This window comes from Anabrus simplex, chromosome 4 (genome assembly GCF_040414725.1).
Source record: "Anabrus simplex isolate iqAnaSimp1 chromosome 4, ASM4041472v1, whole genome shotgun sequence".
Lineage (NCBI taxonomy): Eukaryota > Metazoa > Arthropoda > Insecta > Orthoptera > Tettigoniidae > Anabrus > Anabrus simplex.
The window spans coordinates 75,332,580-75,354,241 of NC_090268.1; positions in this window are offsets into that span (position 1 = coordinate 75,332,580).

The window sequence follows — 21,662 nt, forward strand, 5'->3', positions numbered from 1 at the left end:
ACCATGTCGGCCCTCAGGTTCAAGGTCCATATCGATATCTCGGCGCACCACCACTGACTGGTAAAATGTGCCTGCGGCTCTCGTTGTCGCTATAAACCAAAGGTATTGGATCGGTGTGACTTGAGCAGACTTGCAGTATGCCTCGCAGGCATATGCGAGAACCATACCGTCAAATGAGTGAGTTTGAAGGTGGGCGCATTATTGGCATGAGGGAACGTGATGCATCCATCTGAGAAATTGCTGCTCATGTGGGACGAAGTGTGTCGCCAATGCAACGGTTGTGTACAGAATGGTTTACAGAAGGCCGTAGAACACAACAAAATGGGTCTGTTAATAAACTTAACCTTGATAGGTCATCCATTCCCTTCATCAGTGGTCATTTCAAAGAACTTCCCGAAACATGTATGGTAAAATAAATAGTTTTCTTTCATTATAAGGTGTATTGACAAGGCGGTCTCAAGTAAAACTATTTTAAATAGTTCTGTAATAGAAATGGGGCTGGTCGCACCACCCAGATCCCCCCCTCCCAGAAAATCAATACCTCATCCAAATGGCATTGCAGGACAGATCTGCATCCTCATTGGCTCTGGCGGAACAGTGGAACAGTGTAACACATCATACACTATCAGGAGTGACAGTCCATCGCTGTATATTACGGTCTGGGTTACCAGCGTGTCGTCCACTCCTCCTCCTACCTTCGACTAATGTGCATAAATATTCTAGACTGCAATGGTGTGTGGAACGTCGTCACTGGAGACAGGAGTGGCAGCAGGTAGTGTTTTTGGACGAATCCAGGTTCTGTTTGTTTGAAAATGATGGCTGCATTTTGGTTTGCCGCAGACAGGGAGAGGCATCTCATTGGCTGCATTCGCATAAGGCATACAGCTTGCCTTATGATGTGGGGTGCTTTTGGGTACAACCACAAATCACAGTTGGTGCGTGTCCAGGGCACTGTGACCAGTTTGACCTACGTGAACGACATCCTGCGATCTGTAGCCATACCCTTTCTGCACGGCATCCCAGACGCCATATTTCAGCAGGACAATGTGTGACCACATGTTGCTGCATGAACACATGCCTTCTTGTTGTCACAGGATGGTAGACTGTTGCCCTGGCCCCCCCCCGATCGCCGGACTTGTCCCCAATCGAAAATGTGTGGGATGTGGTGAAATGACAGTTGCTGCGCTATGACCCAGTGCCAACCACCGAAGGTGAACTGTGGAACCAGGTGAATGCAGCATGAATGGCTATACCCCAGGATGCCATTCGCACCTTATATGCATCGATGCCATCATGCATGGAACAAGTTATCAGTGCCCATGGAGGACCCAGTGCCTACTAGGCAACAAGACACATGCTGAACCTAGGTGACTGAAATGCTAATCATTTCTGCAGAACATGCTAATGAACATGTGCTGTGAATATGAACTTCCTATCTCTAGTCTTTCAAGGTCTTCTGTTTTCTTATGAACATGAGTGTATACAGTGTGCATCTTAATTGTACTGGCAAAAAAATTAGATATGCTCTTTGTGTTATATAAAGAACAATGGCTCTATGCTTCGTGGAAGGGGGGAGGGAATGGGGTGTATGAAGACAAAGACCGAGATTGCGCTCGGTGTGAAGGTACAAGTTTCTCACTTACTTGCTTGCCAGCTCCAGTAGGCAGTGTACAGTTTGTTCTGCACATATTGGCTACAAATTCACAGCACAAATTGGTGGGAATAGCTCTGTATCTGTACACCTACAAAGAAATGGTTGATATGCACTTAGCCTATTTAAAATTGAGAACCACCTTCCAGTGCATTTATTATGTTGTCAAAGAATAACACTTGTTTATAAGAACATGCTTCATCTCTTAATGTGAGACATCTTCAGCTTAGTAACACATTAAAATGGCAAGAGACACATTAATTAAAACACACATAATGAATTGAAAAATGTGTCTTTTGTTATTTTTATGTAATACTAAGCTGAAGATGTCTCATATTAAGAGAAGAAACAAGTACTTATAAATGTCATAAATAAGTGTCATACTTGATAATGAAGTTCATCAATTGCACTTAGCCTATGGCACAGCAAATGGCAACCGCACAGGTTTATGGCGACCGGTACCCTAATCGCCGCCAACCTCATCATTCAGCCTTTGTGTCCATTGGTAGGTGACTGTGTGAACAGGGGTGATTGGAAACCCTCGTGTGACAGTAGTCTGCACATGTTGGCATTGGTTGAGTGGGCTGCGATTGTTGGTGACTATTTACTTGAGCGGCATGTCCTGCCTCCTTACCTGAACGGTGAGAAATGCAACCATTTCTTGGTAGAATCACTGCCTGGATTATTGCAAGATGTTCATCTGGGTATTGAGCAGCGTGGCTGTGTCACTGTGGCACTCCATCACATTTCACTCGTCGCGTCACGCAGCACTTAAATGATCATTATCCAGCAAGAAGGGTAGGTCGTGGTGGGCCAGTTTAAGTCCCATGGACTTTCCTTGTTTCGTGAAGATTGAAGTAGAAGGGAATATCGAACATTTACCGTAATCGACCCATTGAGCATATTGTTTTTTCGTTCAGTATTTCATTCCTTTTACAATGTCACGCCATTGCTTGTGTTCATTATCGTGTGCCAGCAGTGATGCATCTTTGTGCATGTTAATTAATAAAAAACGTTACTGCGACCAACAGACAAGGGGAGAAACAATCGGATGCATTCCTTGACTGAAAAATGTTGTCTTAATCACTGTACTATGTATTCTTGTACTGTGTGAGCAATTGCGGCTGCTTAATAAACAGACTGTGGATGTTGCCTGTAAGAGACAAGGACAATCTTGTGCGAGTTAAACTTGTGCATTCACGTGGGGCATTATATTTGTCTCTGTCTATCATACACCTCACTTCCCCTCCCTTCCCTCCCTACCCTGAAGCACATTAGCAGCTTGCTGTCTGGCATAGCAAATACAGTGAGTTTGTCAATTTGAAGTAGCAAAATGAAATGATTTTCTCTTAACATAACACGAAGAACATCCCTGATTTTGTTGTTATAATTCAGATACACCCTGTAATATATGTACTTCACACACGCACCCTGTACATGACTTGATTTGACACTAGTTTGTACCTTTCCATTAATTATAATGCCACAACATTAACGCTTATTTCTCTGATTCTTTGTACTTGTCTGAGGCCCGTTTTAAATATTTTTCTTCCTGTACACTATTTTTTTCATGCAGTATATCCGAACACTTGTATCAATGCAGGTTAAAGTACTGACAAATATTTCTTGACTAGAGTCTCGATAATCCGAGGTATTTGCGGTGAGGAGGGTGAGGTATCTCAGATTTGAAATAACTCGGACTACATGGAGCAACACAGGGAAAATAGTAAAACCTGAAGAAAACTGGCAGCAATTGAAGCTAAGGTCCTGTAATGCCATTTCTTACAATATTATGGCACGAATTAAGGTTATTTTTTGAAAAATTCCTTAATGACGTCAGGTTCTGAATGTTGCGTAGATTCTGTGCAGCAATGTCATGCCATCACTTGAAGAGCAGGGTGCAGGGTATCGGTGGGAGTTCTACATGGCATAGCGCCACCTCCAACGCAGTCAGACCCTCACTATGAGACATATTTGGTGCCATCTGTGCGAAAACTTCTTCCTCGCTATCTTCTGCTGGTTCATTCAACATTTCAGTGATTGATGCATCTGTAAGTTCATACTGTTCATTATTCTTTATCCATTTCATAACTGTGATTTCACTAGAATCTTTACAACAGGGTATCTGTGAGATTAGATCTGACCAGTTTGGTATGTCATCATCATTGCTGTCATTGGAGTTACTGTCAGCAGACTCATGATTCTGCTAACCAGAACACTACGTTCTTCATGGTTATCTGTTTGAGAAAGTTTGTGATGTTTTCCTCGCGTCTTTTGCTTCTAGGGTGAATATAGCAGGCGGTACCGATACTTTAGTTTTAGACATTCCAAAATGCCCTGATCCATAGGTTACAGCAAAATAAAAACTACAATAAAGCATGAATTCCATCACATACTAGTTCCTGTTCATCTGGATGTGACCATGCATTGTCCAGTAATAAAACTGCTTTAATAGGCAGAGACCCTTCTTTCTCAAAAATATTTTAGTTTCAGGCACAACAACAAACACATGCATAATCTCAGTAGAGGGGACTCACAGTACAATGACATGGCGGGAATAAGCAGGGAATGAAATGTTCTAGAAAAGTCATTTTATTTTTGCGGGGTTAAAACGATTGAAATAACGCTTGGATTTAACTGAGCCTCGGATTTGCGAGACTCTACTGTAATCTTGTAGGTGATTTCCAGCTGTTTATGAAACCTTTTTATGTACAAGAAAATTTTCTCTAATTCAATATCATACAGTAATAAACACAACATTCAAGAGTCTTAAAGAATTGTTCATATATCTTCCCTTTTCTAGTCCTGTTTGAACACAAGTCAGTTTTTGCTGTTGATATTCGTCTCCTTTGTTACTCTTTTTATTTTCATACCTGCCAACTTTCCCGATTTAGGCAGGAGACTCCCGATTTTCGACAGATTTTCCCGCCTCCCGATTATTCTATTATTTCTCCCGATTTTAGCTTATTTTTGGTGAACTTCATTTGTTTTCAAATCCCGCCATTTCAGCTTTTTTTACGCCAGTGGCCGGAAGTCCTTCGCTCATTGGCCGCTTTCAAATGAAATATCGACTTTTATTCATGCGAGAAATGCGCGCGAATGTGCGATGTTTATTGAAACCTATATATCGCAACGCGTATATCGATTGTCAATCTCTCGTTCTCGCGTGGTATGTTCGTGTTCGTTCACATCAATCTAGTCATTCCATTCTCTTTGTTCGATTCTAGAGACTAGTCGCTAGATATTGAGTCTTTCTTAGTAATTTAGTGACAGATTTTCAATGATAACGACTGATGACTTTTCTAGAGATTTTACGAGCCATTTGGGGATAATTCTGACTAATTTTAATTTATCTCAATATAAATAAAATAAGAGTTTTATCTGTACATTGCTCAGAATTTAAAAAGAATGATATTTCCGTACCGGTCGTGACCATAGTAACAAGGGGAAATGCTTGTTTTAATTTTCCGTAATTTCTGTCTGTCTGTATGTACGCACGCACGCACGGTCATCACGAGAAAACGGCTGAAGAGAATTTAATGAAAAACGGTGTATAACGTCGGGGAATGTCGCTACAATCTAGGCCATAAAGAATTTTATTCACACTGAGTGAAATGGTAGTTTAGGGGAAGGCTTAACATTTCATTCTCAAATATTTGTTATTATTGGCCCTATCGATAAATACTACATAACTAAAGTTATACATTATTAAATTTCCTATAATTTATGTCTTATACATTTTTACCGTACTGGCTGTGATACAATTAATGAATTTGGAATTTTTTTTGTGCCAAGTCCATATCAGCGCCGAGGTATGTGAAAATGGGTGAACAGAATTTTATGTTAAGTTGGGGAATAAGGAACTGCAGTCTATGCTATAAATAACTTTATTCACTCTGTTTGAAATGGTAGCTTAGGGGAAGGTGCCAAAAATTTAATTTTTAATTACTTATCATTACTGGTCATATTGAAAAGTACTACATAACAAAAGTTATAAAGAATACAATTTCCGATTATTTGTGTATTATTCAGTTTTACAGTACTAACTAGAATAATATTGGTGGTGATGGTGATTAAATTGTGAAGATGATTATAAAAATGAGAAAAAAAGTCATGAAGGAACAATCACTTAAATAACACAAGAGGTTGTCATGAAAGAAAGGACTCACTTGACATTAGATGCTCTAATATCACAGATTCGGAAGAAAACTAAATGTGAAGGCCTCCAATATAGAAAGCTCATGAAATTGATCAACAATAACATTACATTGACCATTGTTTGTTGTGATGTGGTTTGTGTATTCTGCTGCCATGTATCTCTGATAGATGGGGTTACTGCTGCATATCGAGTATAACAGCCTGCCTGAATATTGGCGGGAAGTAGCTGGGGAGTGGGGAGTTAGATCTCTCTTCTTTAGCATGCCATTCCTCTGGTTCATAAATTTTCTGATACTACTGGTACGTAACACACTGGATCATCATAGTATTCCAGCTATTCAATCCCTACTCCGAGGCAGTGATTGGAATGATCAGTGTGCACTCTTAAACAGAATAATTACACAGGAGTATTCGTGGCTGTATGCAGCCTGGTCATTCTAGCTCTGAAACTTTGAACTGTTAGATCAACACCGTAGCACTTTCCGCTAAAAGTGAGTGCGCTGTTTTCATTTTATCGAATATTTCATATGACAGCATTGCTTTTAATCACGATATTCATACTGGCATCATTGTAATGACCTATGTTGACTTCAATTAGGAAAACTATAATGACAGTCTTTCTGAGAATTCCGTAGTGAAGCACGGGTACATCAGCTAGTTATTTGATCCAAATAGCATTGCGCTTCACATAATCACGCAGGCGCTTGATGCAATACTATATTAATCTATGCCTTTGCTAAGTAATGGCATTTAAGTGCATAACTGATTAACACATGTGGAGCATGAGTTCATACTATTTTCAGTAGGCTTATCAGAGACCGATCATCTCACTCACGTACTTCCTGTGAGCTAATAGAGATGTGTCATTTTTACCCTTGTAGCCTCGTATAGCAACAGTCGGGCTTTGAGACAATAAGTGTTATAAATATACCGTAGTACTGTATTTTGCAAAACATGTAGAATAAGCAGTTTTGACCAGTTGTATCTCCTGATTTCTCCTGATTTTCCCTGATTTTCATATCAAAATCTCCTGATTTTTGGTTTTGTAAAGTTGGCAGGTATGTATTTTATATCACCAAGGGCATATCCCACCCAATGTCATAATTTGCTCCATTTATCTTATTTTGTGACGTTTTTGTGCATAATTCTTAACACTGAATGTTTGCTTACCCAAAATATTATCGTGTATGCAAGAATTTTTACCTGTCTCATCCAAAAGTTTTCAGTAAGCCTAACATATAATGTTTTGTGAATGTTACTGTGCTTTTTCTTTTTAATATGCTTTAATATGCTTTAATATGCTCTTTCACTTCATAAATAGTTTTCCAACAGGATGGCAATTCAGTACTTTGTGATTGATAGAAAGAGGACAATTGGCTGTGCGGTTCTGGCTATAAGGCTGCAAGTTTGTGTTATCTACAGTTACTATTACAGCCCTGAAAATGATTTTCCTTGGTTTCTCGTCTTCATATCAGGCATATGCTGAGACTATACATTAGGGCCACGATCATTTAGTTATTTATGAGTTTCATGTCCATATTGACTGATTACACGTATATGGATAAGAAAGAAATTCCACCTTATCAATACTGTTTATTTTAAATATAGATTTAAATCAGTACCGGTTTTGACTTTATTTGGTCATCATCAGCTGACAAATCGTAATATTACATTATTAGGCATTGGTTTGTATTACTTATCGAAAAAGATGTAGTTCATTAGCACATCCGGATGTCTAATAGGGATATGAGTAGGATGTTATCTTCATTTCTTTTGTAAGTCCGTGAAAGTAAAATTGTTTTGAGGTTTAAATATGGTTGTAAAAACTTAACCTAAGCTTAAAACTAATTGTACGTACACATTGCGTACGATCATTTACTTTTCATTCCTATCTCATCCCTGCAAAAGCACCTGTCAGAGTTGATGTGACGTTAAGCCTTTGGAGGGGGGCGGGGGGGGGGGGGGGGGGAGAAAAGAGCATCTGGCTGCATTCAAATCAGTGTACAGTATTTAAGCACAAAATAGTAAAAAGACATCTGATGCTTATTAATATTTAATCCATGGTACATACAACATTTAAAAGACCCTATATCTGTCTAGTCAAATGTTATCTATCAAATGGCATGCAGATATTGGAGTGACAGGTGACTGTGAAATGATACCTCGCTGTGTTCGTTGTTCTTCTGTGTTCTTTTTTTTTTTCCTTCCCCGCCCAGAGGCTTAATGTCACATTAACTCTGACAGGTGCTTTTGCAGTTTCTCACTTGACTGAATATATTCCAGTCTATTCTCCGACCAAGATAAAAAACCTTGGATGAACCTGGAAGTCATGGTAAATGAGGCATGGAAGTTACCCTACCCTAGAAATTTCAGTTTCCCTACATTATGTTCAAAACTTTTGAGAATTTTCAAACTGGATCCACTGTACCAAGTGGTACCAGACTTTTGCAAAACACTGCATGAATTAGATGTTATACATATTTGAATCCAAGAACACTCTCAACTTCTTTTTTATATAAGGTAAGGGTGTATTCTGCCCGAAGGCAGGCCCGAACCTCCGCAGAGGTGTGCCTGAGCCAGAGTTTACGTATGGTAGCGTGGCCAGTTCCTTTCCACTCCTCCGTTCCCTTACCCCACCACCAACAGCGCATGGCAACCCATCCAAATCTTGACCACGCCCAGTGTTACGTAACTTCAGAGATCTCACGGGATCCGGTGTTTCAACCCGGCTGCAGCCGTTGGCTTATTTATATAAGAGTCTGGCTAAATGGTTAGCATGCTGACTTTGGTCCAAGGGGTCCCAGGTTCGATTCCCATCTCGATCGGGGATTTTAACTTTCATTGGTTAATTCCTCTAGCTTGGGGGCTGAGTGTTTGTGTCACAGTCAGCATTAGAATTAATCTTTGGCAGGCCCCTATCCTTATAGACATGCATGTTGCCTATAGGGCGTCAACTTGGAAACCCTGCACCTGGTCATTATTATTTATGTAAAATACAATAGTAATTTTAACCCTTTGTGGGAAGAAACATATGTGTGCTCTACTTTTATTCACAGAAAGTACTCATAAAGCTCAGATGCCAGAAATTGGTCCTTACAGTTGAAATCAGATAGGTAATTCCCACATCTTTTATCTTCCCAATACTGGGAACTGCAAAGTGCACATACTGAGCATCAGTTTTTCTTTGTTTACTTACATTGTCTTACTTTTCTGGTGAAATGGCTTTTAAAAAAGGATTGATTATAGTAGTATGCCAGTATTAGTCTTGGGGTCACAACTAATAATCCAATATCACTATCAAGCATTGATGTGTTGGAACACACCTAACATAACATTTAAAAAAGTGAATTATATCAAAAAAGTCTTGTATCGGTATCAAGTGTATTGTCCATATAACTATAATAATCTACTATTGCACTAATCCCTGCTCAAGAAATATTTCTGTTCAGGATCACATTATTGGTTTCTTAATTGAGGCTTGCACATAGAACTGGTGGAGGTGATTATTGTTTTAAGGGGAAGTACAACTAGGCAGCCAGAGGCGATCGAGTGTTCAGGAAATCAGAATAGAACAGCTGTTTCACTAATATTTCCACTTGGATGCCTACATAAACTTGGCAGATTCAATCCTGGATCAGAGTGACTGGATTGCAAAGAGACATTTACACTAAGAGATCGTGTTATACAGTGTATCTTGCTACTGCAAGAAGAACAATATGGATTTAGGAAAGATAGATCAACTATAGACCTCATATTCACACTGAAAATTATATTAGAAAAGCACTGGGAGAAAAATCGTAACTCGACATTTGAGTTTCTGGGCATCAAAATAAACATTCGATAGTGTCCCTAGAACAACTATATGGGAGTATCTTAAAAAGAAGAATGTATCTATGGAACTCATTCAGAGAATAAAAATGCTTTATGATGACTGCTACAGCTATATTTATTTTACTTATCGTATGGCATATACATGAACAGTACAATAAATTAGAGATTTATATCTACATTATTTACATAGGTAATTGCCTGTGGCGTCGCCAGGAAAAATTCACTTGTTTCTCCATTGAAACGTCTCAGTGGGCGTTCTTGTGTGATGTGCTTCACAGTTTGCCTCTCAGCACCACAGTCACAGCAGGATGACTTTTTCCTCCATTTATACAGCAGCTCTGCACACACACACACCATGGTTAGTCCGGATCCGGTTTAACTTGGACCATACTTTCCGAGGTTTTTCAAAGCCAGGTACTTTCTGTGTAATGCATGGCATATCTAAGGATTCTACTGAAGCAAATTGTCTCCATTCATTAGACCATCTCTCAGTCAGATTGAAACTACTGGCTATAAGGTTCTCCGCCGTACAGATGGGTGGACATCTTGACTTAAGTCTGTCTATATGTAGGTGGGGGATATCCTCATGAATGGGCAATCTTTGATTATTCTGGATCTTATTGTATTCATTCATCAGAGGAATGCATCTACGGAGGTGGGGTGGAGGAATATGGCTTAGTAGGGCAACCATTGAATTGGAGTTGATCTGATCGTGCCCATGATCATTCTCATTGTCATTTAACTTAACATGTATTCTCTTCACATGAGGACTGCTCATCCATACGGGGGCACAATACTCCGCAGTAGAGTAAACTAGACTTAAGAGCTGAGCAGCGTAGAGTAGTTGCACTTGCACCCCAAGAAGAACCCCTCACTTTTCGAATTATGTTGTTACGTGTCTGAATCTTGGCAGCGCTCTTTCTCAGATGTTCTTGGAATGACAGTGTTCTGTCGAGTGTAACACCTAGATATCTGGGGCGACTATTGTGGCAGAGGAGAGTGTTATCAAAATATACCTTGAGGTCCCTTGAAGCCGTTTTGTTGTTCAGATGAAAACAAGAAACTTCTGTTTTATTCATACTTGGAGTCTCCACTTTCGAAAGTATTTTCCTAAAACAGAAATCTTTTGTCAACGTTTCTTCTGTCTGTTCGATGCATGGGTCTTTAGTGGCAAGAGCCCAGTCATCTGCATACCCAAATTTCCTGGATCTTGTGGATGGTATATCTGAGATATATAAACTGAACCTTGCGGGATTGCATTATTTAGTTTGCTGGGTTTACTGATTTCATCCCCCATGACTAAATGAAATATTCTGTCACTCAGCATGTTATTTATAAGATGAGCCAGACTCCTGCGTGGAATCACTTTAAGTAGTTTGCTGATTACACCTGCTCTCCATACTGTGTCGTAAGATGCCTTTAAGTCAAAAAATCCTACTGAAGTCTTTAATCTTTGCTGACCGGGCGAGTTGGCCGTGCGCGTAGAGGCGCGCGGCTGTGAGCTTGCATCCGGGAGATAGTTGGTTCGAGTCCCACTATCGGCAGCCCTGAATATGGTTTTCCGTGGTTTCCCATTTTCACACCAGGCAAATGCTGGGGCTGTACCTTAAGGCCACGGCCGCTTCCTTCCAAATCCTAGGCCCTTCCTATCCCATCGTCGCCATAAGACCTATCTGTGTCGGTGTGACGTAAAGCCACTAGCAAAAAAAAATAATCTTTGCTGGAATCCTACTTCAATGAAGGTAGTTAGTGACAAGACTTGGTCAGCACAGTTTCTTTGTGGCCTGAATCCTGCTTGTTCAATAGGGATCGTTTCAAACACTTTTGTAGCAATTCTATTCAAGATTAGCCTTTCAAGTAATTTATAGCATACACTAAGCAATGCTATTGGTCTATTGCTCTCTGGTGCATCATTAGACTTTCCTGGCTTTAGGATTGCAATTATCTTACTCATTTTAAATAAGCGAGGTAGATTACCTGTTCTAAGAGTATAGGTTAGAAACCTCGGTAACCATTAGAACTCAGGATGAATCCCATCAAATACTGGTGCTTTACCAGTTTTTATGTCTTTTAAAACTGCCTCAATATCTTGTACAATAAATAGTCTAGTATATTCCGAATTGGGGGGGCTTGTGGACTTACGACTGGTTAATTGTTTTTTGATGTTCATTGTATGATTTCTGTCTTGTTGATCTAGACATATCAACTATCTGAGCTGCAATTTTGTTTGGAGTGACTGCAGAACTTTTACAAAAGATGGGAGTGGCCCCACCAAACTTCCGTAACAATCACCCTGTCTTTCTGCTCGATTCTCTGATATTCATAGATGTTACGGTTTCAGTCCATCTTTCTCTTCGAGCATTATCTAGATAATGAAGCAGTTCATCCCCGATTTCTTGCACACCGCTGGCAAGGAATTCTTGGTATAACTTTTCAGTTGCATCAGTCCAGCCAGGAATATATTCCTTCCTATAGCCTCTAGGAATGAATGTTTTTGCTGTGGCAATTACAGCACCCACAAATCTCTCATAATTGTTACTTGTTGGTGGTATCCATCTAACATTTATTAAGGTCACACGAGAACGTTTTCCAGTCTGCTTTCCTGAAGTTCCATCGTGGACGAGGATAAGAAGTTACCAGGGGTATTTGCATTCCAACCTCAAGACATATAGGTTGATGTTGACTGTGGGAACTCTTGAAGTACTTTCTGTGATGTGAGCAGAGGTTGATTATTCTGATCACTGGGAACAAAACACAGGTCTGGGTTGTATTCCTGTTTCCATACAGCAGATCTAAATGTTCCTCTATCTTCTGCATCCAATACAAGATGAATATTATGTTCCTCGGCCCAGTTCATGAGAGTTTCTCCATTAGAATCAGTGGCACTATATTTCCATTCTTCATGCTGACTGTTGAAGTCACCCGCATAGATTGGCTTGATGGTCCTGTACTTGAATCATCTGGGAGGGCCATGGTGATGGTGGAGGTTTGTAGATGTTTATGATGGTGACATCTCCAACTTTAATGACAACTGTATGTATGTCGTCTTTTGAGCTAGCAGCGAGCAATGAGGTATTTTCAATAGTACCATATGCATGGTGATATGTTGCACCTTCGATATCATATCCCGATATTAGCCCTCTCATTTGTAATTGGTGTTCATCCATAGCATGTGTTTCCTGAATGGCAACCGCATCGATTTTTCCATCTCGTAGGATTCTTGACAATTATTGGCTTTTGGATTTGCTTATGCCTTCTATATTTAGATGAAGGACTTTAAGTGTAGGCCTGAAAGTCTTTGCCTGTTGGTTCTGAAAAGAACCATTTGAATGATTTTTCATTTTCATGTAAAATAGCCAGGAGATCACTAGGATAGTCTGGCAGCCTGATCGCTGTTGCTCGCTTAGCACCACCCAGGGAGCATGTGTAGGGTAATTTTAGGTTAATACCTACGGATGTGAGCAACTCCACCCCTGCTACAGCTGTGTTCAAGTAGGAAATGGATATTCAGATTGGTTCCAGACATCTAGAGGAGTGCACCGAGGCCATTACTATTCATCACCATCTTGGATGAAATCATAAAACAAGTGAAGCAGAACACCAACATGGGTCTTAAAGCGTTTGCTTTTGCAGATATAGTTATCGGGGGAAATAGCGAGATGGAAGTCCAGGAATGGCTGAACGTCTTGAATGATCTTCTTAAAAAATATGGACTGAAAGTAAGTGCTACAAAAACTGCTGCAATGTCTAGTAATAGACAGAGAAGTAAAGATAATATAATGCTGGGGGATGTACAATTGGAAACAGTAAACCAGTATCAGTACCTTGGATGCATAATATCAAGTGACAAGACAATACAGCTTGAATTAAATAACCGTATTCAGAAATCCAGTCAATTCTATCAGCAAGTTTGATATCTGCTCTGGAATGAACAAGTGCCACTAAGATCAAAACAAACTCTCTTTTGAACATACTTTGTCTCTATATTGACTTATAGGCTGGAAACACGCAGAACTACCAAAAAAGATGACTTCAGGCTTAAGAAATGAGAAGATTAGAGAACAAGCTGGAATAAATCAAGTCTGTGAAGGAGACCATAACTAGGGCATGTTTGCGATGGTTTGGTCACGTCAAACGCATGACAGAAAGAAGAATTGCAAAACAATGGTTGCATACTGAGATTACTGGAAAGAGACCTGTTGGAAGACCCAGGAGGAGATGGCTGGACGAAGTGAAGGAAGATATTACATCTATACGAATCAACTGGGATGAAGTCTTGAAGGAGCAGTGGTACATGAATAGACTAAAATGGAGAGCGCTCGTAAACCACACCCGGGAAACTGGAATGGAAACTTGATGATGATTACATAATTATCCATGTCATCCCATTAAAAATTTCACGCAGTACTACCACATCCAGCACGAATAATGTCAGAAACAACAATCTCTTCTGTATAATTTCATCCTTATCATGGTCTAATTCGGCAATATCAACATCGCTAAAATTATGACTTCTATCTTCATAATCACTAAAACACTCATTTAACATGCCTTGTATAGCATCGCTAGAAAAATTATCCTTGTTTACTGACGCCATTGCAAGAAAAGTATATGAGTGAATAGTCAATGAATTTTACACATCGATAACTTGGTGAAAAATCGTTAAAATGGATCGATAGATACTCGAAACAGAAGAATGAAGCTTTATGTAGATGGCTGAAAAGAGTCCTCCGACATAGTTCCAAGGAAACTTACAAGATGGGATGATAATGCACATGCGACGCAATGCGTGTCAGAAACGTCACTCCACAGTAGCAGACGGCTACTGCATGACGTGTTATTCAAAAATATAAGCTTCATTGTTTTTTCTGCATTTCCGTGTGTTGCACGTCGCTTCACGTCGGATTAACTGAATAATGAAATGCAGAAACTCTTAATGCCAAGTAGAATTTTTTTTTTGAGTAACCCAAAATTGCACGATACCACTGTATAATGTAGAATCATATTTAAACTTTGTGGGTCAAGAGGCGGCCGGAGCTGGAACGGCCGGCCACCAGCTCAGTAGTTGTTGTAACATGGGTCAAAAGTTTGTAAGAGTTTTTATAAGGAATCGGAACAAGGTAAAATTATTTTGCTTTTATAGCGTACCGTAGTCTGTGATACACTTTTCATTAGTGTAAGAGCATTTCAAAAATATAGTTATAAAATGGTAGTTAAAATAACGAATCTCCATATGAAATTGAGCTCTGAACCGCGGTTTTCCTAAACTTGTTTTAAGTCAAGATGGTGTTCAAATTAGAAGCAAACTATACCGTAGGGAAGTTTATTTTTTTCTCTGAGCGGCTACTTTAACATACTTTAAAATTAGGGATTCTTTATATATTTAATCATGATTTTAATAAAGCTCTGCTTATTGATTTCCGAGTGTCGGCCGAATTCTAATGCTGGTAGTTCAGCCAGTTTCCGTCAGATGCCGCAGCGTCACAAAGCCTTGTCCTTGAAGAGGGATGATGACAGATTAGCTCTTACCCATGCAGGGATGTGGTGAGCGAGATCTTCAGCTGCTATCAGTCGCTTCCTCACCCGTGCTTCATAACAAGCGGCAGTGGACACGCTGACAATACTTTGTTACTCGCTAGTTATGGTATGACCCTTCAATAGCACGTTATATTTTGTCGTGTTTTATTATGCCGTATCTTTTTACCGAGTGCAATGGAATGGCAAAATGCTTGATTTGTAATAAGACATTAAACTTTATTAAAAATTTTAACACTGGGCGAGTTGGCCGTGCAGTTAGAGGCGCGCAGCTGTGAGCTTGCATCCAGGAGATAGTGGGTTCGAATCCCACTGTCGGCAGCCCTGAAGATGGTTTTCCGTGGTTTCCCATTTTCACACCAGGCAAATGCTGGAGCTGTACCTTAATTAAGGCCGCGGCCGCTTCCTTCCAACTCCTAGGCCTTTCCTATCCCATCGTCGCCATAAGACCTATCTGTGTCAATGCGGCGTAAAACCACTAGCAAAAGAAAATTAACGTTCATCGATAAATATGTTGGTGAAGAACACCATGAAATTGCGAATGAACTTAAAACAGCTGCCTTATCTGAGGTAGGTGTTATCCGACTTTATTGAATTTTCCTTGTTATATTAGTGACGCAATGATTCTTACTATTCAAACTAAGACAATCAACTTATTTTTATTGGTAATTGTAGGTCGGAGGTGAATCGTCAGTTCGAATAAGCTACAACATATCTCACTAAAAGAATGGCTAAATGGCGTAACGTTACAGAAAGAGATGCAGTAATGGTTGTGAATCCGCATACTGAATAGTAGCTGCTACTAATGTTTCTGCATTATCTCTGTGTGTATACATTTATAAAACTATTATAAAGTTTAGTAGAATAAGAATAAATTGCTATAAATATATGTTGTTCCTCTTTCAGTTGTAGCCTATTACAATATGGGCAGTGGCGGTTCTAGATACTTAAAAACCGAGCTCGATAGCTGCAGTCGCTTAAGTGCGGCCAGTATCCAGTATTCGGGAGATACAGTAGTAGGTTCGAACCCCACTGTCAGCAGCCCCGAAGATGGTTTTCCGTGGTTTCCCATTTTCACACCTGGCAAATGCCGGGGCTGTACCTTAATTAAGGCCACGGCCGCTTTCTTCCCATTCCTAGCCCTTCCCTGTCCCATCATCGCCATAAGACCTATCTGTGTCGGTGCGACGTAAAGCAACTAGCAAAAAAAAACTTAAATGTGTGTGTGTGTGAGTGAGTGTGTGTGTGTGAGAGAGAGAGAGAGAGAGAGAGAGAGAGAGAGAGAGAGAGAGAAACTCTTGGTAACAGAATTCAAAAGAAAAGTAACCATGTTTATGAAAATACAACGGGCAACATTAGCACAACCATTAAAATGCTTATTTCAAATACGTTATATCTGTAAATTACCAATTTCTTTATTAATCAAGGAATTTTAAAATAATTATTTCACTAAAATTGAGCCCCCCTCCCGCCAGGGCTAGAATCACCTCTGGATTTGGGTTTAACTCTACGTCTGCTACTAGTGTGCACGGTAACTCACCGCTGCACTGCTTCCCTTGCTCTCGATACGAGGCTTGCAGGCGGACCTCCCCTGTTTCTGCATTACAACACTCCTTGAGGTTCCGTGCATGTGTCACTGTTTGTAATACCCATTACAGCTGGGACAGATAGAACGCAACCATTTCGGTAACACAACCGTTGTTGAAGGAAACAATTACAAGAATATACCAGTTTTTCAGTTGCAGTGCGGTGGTGGTGGTGATTATTGTTTGTTTGTTTTTTCGCTAGGGGCTTTACGTCGCGATTATTGTTTTAAGAGGAAGTACAACTAGGCAAACCATCCGCTATATAATTCTAATCAGAGAGAAAAAATGGAAGGAATCCGACACTTCGAAAAATGAAGGTATCGGCCAAGGAAAGACAAGGGCCACGAAGGGCGTGAAAATGAGACTCCATAGGCCTCCTTATGTAATACCGTCGGGGTCGGAAAAGAACAAGAGTTGATCAAATGTGGCCGGATAGAATAGATGAGAGAAGAGAATATCGTCTACTGAAGCTGGTTATTCAAGGGAAGATACAAGGCAAAAGAAGACCAGGAAGAAGGCGCATTCCTTGGAATTATAATTTGAAAACTTGGTTCAACTGTTGCACTACTGAGCAACATCCAAAGCAAGAATCTCTATGATGGTAGCCGATCTTCTGAAAGGAGATGAACCGAGCTCGATAGCTGCAGTCGTTTAAGTGCGGCCAGTATCTAGTATTCGGGAAATAGTAGGTTCGAACCCCACTGTCGCCCCCCTGTGGGTGGGGTTGTAGAATAACACCCACGGTATCCCCTCCCTGTCGTAAGAGGCGACTAATAGGGGGCACAGGGGCTCTGTACTTTGGAGCGTGGGCTGGCAACCACGGGGCCCTTAGCTGAGTCCTGGCATTGCTTCCACTTACTTGTGCCAGGCTCCTCACGTTCATCTATCCTATCCGACCTCCCTTGGTCTACTCTTGTTCTCTTCCGACCCAGACGCTATTAGGTTTGCGAGGGCTAGGGAGTCTTTCACGCCCTTCGTGGCCCTTGTCTTCCTTTGACCGATATCTTCATTTTTCAAAGTGTCGGATCCCTTCATTTTTTTTCTCTCTGATTAGTCTTAATAGAGGATGGTTGCCTAGTTGTACTTCCTCTTAAATAATAATTACCACCACCCCACTGTCGGCAGCCCTGAAAATGGTTTTCCGTGGTTTCCCATTTTCACACGAGGCAAATGCTGAGGGTATACCTTAATTGAATCTATTATTTCAGACACCAGTCAAGCGCCAAATCGTCATTTTTGGGAAAATGAAAAAAACTGTCTAGCATCATACAAAATATTATGGTAGGGGTTTTAATATTTTAGCATAAAAGTATTATATCTCTTAATAATTTCTATCTATGGAAAGATATTTTGTGCTTATTAACTTTGCTGTAAAAAAAACAAAAAAAACGGAAAAAATTTCCACTTAACTAGTTTCTGAAATAAACGAGTGTTGCAAACGTATTTTTATGGGATAATTCTTGAATTTTGAAGGGATTTTGTCAACCCCATATTTGTGAAAAAAACATATTTTAATAGGTTTAGACTGTATTGCTGATACAAAAGGATGAAATCAGCAATGCCTGCTCATCATGACAGGAGGTAATCATTCCTCATAAACAAACTCCGCAGCACCTTCTGTCTCTGTAGTAGGCCATTGTAAAATGCTGTCATAAAAGTGTTCATATTCCATCAGGAAAGGTTTTAAGGCATTTAGTTCACGTATCTTCTTGATACTGATGGGCACCTAAAACAAACAATAACAAAGAATAATGTAGGGCTCAGACCAGGTACTTGTCTGAGTAAGAAATATAACCTTCTCCTTTTACCCTTACATTCCGAATAATATTGCGCGTGTGAGTTTGTTTGTCTACCACTCCTCGTTTCCTTTTAGATACAGGTTCGTCTTCTGATTTATTTATTTATTTTTTTGCTAGTGGCTTTATGTCGCACCGAGACAGATAGGTCTTATGGCGACGACGGGATAGGAAAGGCCTAGAAGATGGAAGGAAGCGTCCGTGGCCTTAATTAAGTTACAGCCCCAGCATTTGCCTGGTGTGAAAATGGGAAACCACGGAAAACCATCTCCAGGGCTGCCGACAGTGGGATTCGAACCCGCTTCTGAATTTTCAGACATATCACTAAGAATATAACAAACACTGCACTAAACAAAAGAAACACTTTTTGAATCAATTGTTCACAAAACTAGGAACATGCGATTCCAGAAACACAACAATGACAACAAAAACAGATGAACAGCTGGTTATTCTGGATTCAGAACAGCAGCGCCAACCGGAAAGGTACCAGCAGTTTACCGCAGAAACCAACCAAGTGGTGTCACTTAACTGGTTTCTGAACTAAATACGAAATTCATCGTAATGCCTGAACATTATAGGATGACGTTTCTTGGCTGGTTTCAGCACCAAATGTGTGTATACCCTCTTAGTAACATATTCTGCCATTAACTCATGTTTCCATTTTTTGGCACTTGACTGCTTTCTGAAATAACCAATTCAATTAAGGCCACGCCCGCTTCCTTCCCACTCCTAGCCCTTTCCTGTCCCATCGTCGCCATAAGACCTATCTGTGTCGGTGCGACGTAAAGCAACTAGGAAAAAAAGAGATGACACTTAAAAAAGGATATATGAAAGTGAGGATCCCGGCACAAGTAAGTGGAAATATGATGATGATGATGATGATAATGATGATGATGATGATGCTTGTTGTTTAAAGGGGCCTAACATTGAGGTCATCGGCCCCTAATGGTATGAAATGAAATAACAAAAAGTTCAAATTCATCCACTGACCAAAATAAAATAAAAAATGTCATGAAGAATGAATGGATGGACATTGAACCCAACAAAAAAACAAAAAACAGTGGATCAGACTCAAAAAGAAGGTAGTGAATTAGAGTATTACTGACCAAGGGACCACTTATAAAGCACAATGATGCCTGATGTCTGAAAGGTTGCTAAATCCACGTCTAAGGCCTCACAGAATGGTACATGTCACGAGTAAAGTAGAACCATGGTATTTGTCAATTTGGGGTACTAATCAAAAGTAGCGGAGACTCACGGTGTTCCACACAAGATGGTACTACTCACAAGTATTGCACTTCGTACAGGGAACGCAGACCTATGGTGTTTCTCACACAATGGCGCCACTCATAGCCAACGCAAACCGGTAAGTTTCCTCACCTAGGTGTACTAGTCACGGGTGCCGGTATTCCCGTGGTGTTCCTCACATAGTGGGTACCAATCACAGGCAACGCTGATCCACGGTGCCGCTCATATAGTGGTACAACTCACAGGCTACGCCCAGACCTGCGGTGTTGCTCACATGGGTACGACGCACGGGTACTGGAAACCACCAGGCCAGGCTTTTTACTGCAACTAATCACAAAGCTATATCATACCTAATGTAGTGGTACTACTCGCAAGTACAGGCAACCCATGGTGTTCCCCACGTGATGGTACGAATCAAAAGTAGTTTCATGGTCCTAATTCAATCATCCCTTGGTCGCCCCTTTTAGTAGCCTTTTACGACAGGCAAGGGATACCACGGGTGTATTCTACATGTGCGTCCCCCACCCGCAGGGGGTAGTGTGTTTGGTCCGCGAGAGGTATTTTATTTCCCTCAAGTCCGCCGGCAAGCCGGTTAGGACTCCTCTATCCGCCACCTGGGACGCGCCACGTGGGAGTATCACCACTCCCCGTCCTACGCCAGCGTAGTAGGTTCGTGGTAAGTGGAAATAAAACTAGGACCCAGCTAAGGGTTCCGTGGTCGCCAACCCAGACTTCCAAGTTCAGAGCCTATGGGGCCCGCTTTAGTCGCCTCTTACGACAGGCAGGGGATACTGTGGGTGTTATTCTACTACCCCCGCCTACAGAGGGAAGTTGCAGTGCCCCTCAGCTGTTGCGTTCTTTACCAGCACCGTTTCAGAGTTTCATAACGGGTAGGTATACAAAACTGTCGTTTACAATCCTTGTATTTCTTGGAAATGGGGTTTTCCAACGTAACTAGAAGAACTCACAGGTCAGATAGGTCATTCCGGTGAGCAGCGTTGCGCCTGACGTCACCAAGAGCGAGAATGACGTGGTATTTTTTTTAGCTTAGTAGTTACTCTAATTACTTTATTAGGTTATGATGGTATTTATTTGTGAAGGCTGAAATGTGGTGATGATATTTGGAGCTGGAGGAGTGGTGGTAAATGTGGTGTTGGAAAATATTGAGGGCTTGGTATTTATGATTATGTGTTATTTGGGGGCTGAAATGTTGTGATGGAGAAGTGATGTATAAGTTATGATATGTTATAGGGTTGAAATGTGGTGTTGGAGAAGTGGTGGTATAAGATGGTGGATGGTAGAAGGTGAGTGTAATGGTAGAAGAAGTAGAGGTGGTATAAGGGGTGGAGTTGGTGTTGTATTGCTGAAATGTGGTGTCGGAAAATATTGAGGGCTTGGTATTTATGATTATATGTTATGATTAATTTATGAAGTGTTATGATATGTTACGGGGTTGAAGTGTTATATCGTTGGAATGTGGTGTGAGAGAAGTGGTGATATAAGTAGAGGTGGTATATAATGTGGAGTTGGTGTTGTATTGCTGAAATGTGGTGTTGGAAGTATTGAAGGCTTAGTATTTACGATTAGGTGATGTATGGTTTGGTATTGAGATGGTTTATTTACGGCTGATTTCGTGGGAGTTGGGAGGTGGTATTGTTGTATTGGTGTCTGGTATGAGTATTTAATTTTTTGTAGCTGGAGAGAGGTGAGTTTATTATCATTTTGTAAATTTTGGTTTGTTTGTATGGAGAGGAGGAAGAGATATGATGTTGGAGAGGTGTTGGTATGTGAGTGATTGGCATTTGTTATTATGGAGTGTTATGGCGGAAAGAAATGAAAGGAAGCAATGTTAACGCG